The sequence below is a fragment of the Nanorana parkeri genome, unplaced genomic scaffold (assembly GCF_000935625.1).
Source record: "Nanorana parkeri isolate BGI_ZX_2015 unplaced genomic scaffold, ASM93562v1 scaffold162, whole genome shotgun sequence".
NCBI classification, from domain to species: Eukaryota; Metazoa; Chordata; class Amphibia; order Anura; family Dicroglossidae; genus Nanorana; species Nanorana parkeri.
The window spans coordinates 797338-799085 of NW_017306430.1; positions in this window are offsets into that span (position 1 = coordinate 797338).

The following is a 1748-nucleotide window of genomic DNA, read 5'->3' on the forward strand; positions in this document are numbered from 1 at the left end:
CTGGTTGCACCCTCCTAATCCTTGGGTCAAATCACCAGGGATCACCAGCTGCACCTCACATCACTACTTTCTCCTGCATTAATGTGAGGTCAGGAACCAGTGAGGAACCAGTGAGAGCTGCAGTGGACATCAAAGAAAAACGCTTCTGAAAGTGTCAGTTTCCCAGTGGACTTTCGAGGGACCATTTTTAGTGAGTGGAACGGCCTTCAGCAGTGCAGGCAGCAGGAGACTGGGAGTATTCAGCCTCTTCTCTACAGCTAGGGGCTTAGTTGAAAATATTTCAGTATGTTACAGGGTCGTGTTCATTTTATAATGGGATGGGGGGGATGATAGTAGGGGTGTGTCCTTTGTCTGAGGGGTAGGGGTGTGTCCTTTGTCTGAGGGGTAGGGGTGTGCCCTTTGTCTGCAGAGTCGTTGGTGGCACATCTTCCCACTGCTGTGAGGAATTCCAGGTGTTCACTTTCAGTTTCGGGTTATCGTGGCTATGCGTTTCAACGCTGTTTGCCTCTTTTTTCTCAAGGCTTGAGACTCTACAGAATACTGACTGACTCCACTCTGATGTACACTGATTGAGGAAGTCCACTCATCACATCAGTAGTGCTGCCCTGCCAGCACACCTCACCAACATTGCTTATATACAGTATCGCCTGCTCCACCCACTCCTGGGACTGAGGAGAAGCGCTGAGTTTTCTTCCACCTGCTTGTACAACCAGTGTACCTTCCACGGTTCAAGGCTATCTATACCCACCACTGCTAGTGATGCTTCCACCTTCCTAATGAACTGATGATTGTCCCAGTGAAGTTGAAAATGTTTCTACTTCACCTGTGTTGTTTTGTGTTGGACCGCCGCAGCTGATATACAGTATATGCTGGCATCTACTGGTCTTTTGTGAGTGCATACATAACACCTCTTTTCTGTCCTCTAGTGTCACTTAGATAATGCACAAGATAACACACCTCTCCCCCTTGGGAAACCTGTTTCAGTGCGCTGAGGGATTGTACTGTTTTTAGTGTGTCCTTTGTCTGCATACTTTGTGCTAAAAGGTGTCCCTCTTTCTCATTGTGAAAAATTGGTAGGTTTGGATATAGCCAAAGGAGTACATATTGTTTCATACATTGAACTATGTACATTGGAGGCAAAATGTGATTGTCTCATTCAACCAAGTAGCATATTTTATTGCAGGGAGTTATAAATGAAAACAGTTTTGTTCAACAAACCAGTCATTTGCTGGTGTTATAGCAATTATAATGATAGGAATAATTACCTCTCAACTCAGGGATAATAGATCCCATTAAGAGAATGCTTGAAGGTAGCCATTAATATAAATTGCTTCATCGTGTGTGGAGTGGGAAGAGAAACTTCCTGCTTTTCTGAGTGTGTGGGAATTCCTGTGTGGACTTCCCTCAGGACAGACATATGATCCCAATAGGGCATAAATCCTCTTTTGGTTTCACTACACTTATCAAGTCATATGGTGATTATCTTGATACTTCCCCGATGTAATCATCTTCAGCCAGCTTCAGAGGCTGACTGCAACACATGTGTTAGAGCATGCCATCTCTCTGCCAAGCATTGCCTATTTATAAACCACTGAGTGACAAGCATGTTCCAGTACATTTATCCTGAAGATGATCAATGCTTTTCTACAATATCCTGTATAATCTGCTGCTATTTATAAAGCGGGTGCATGCAGGAGCCTAAACGTAGCAGGCTTCTTCTATGTTATAGGAAAAAAAATAAATTATAT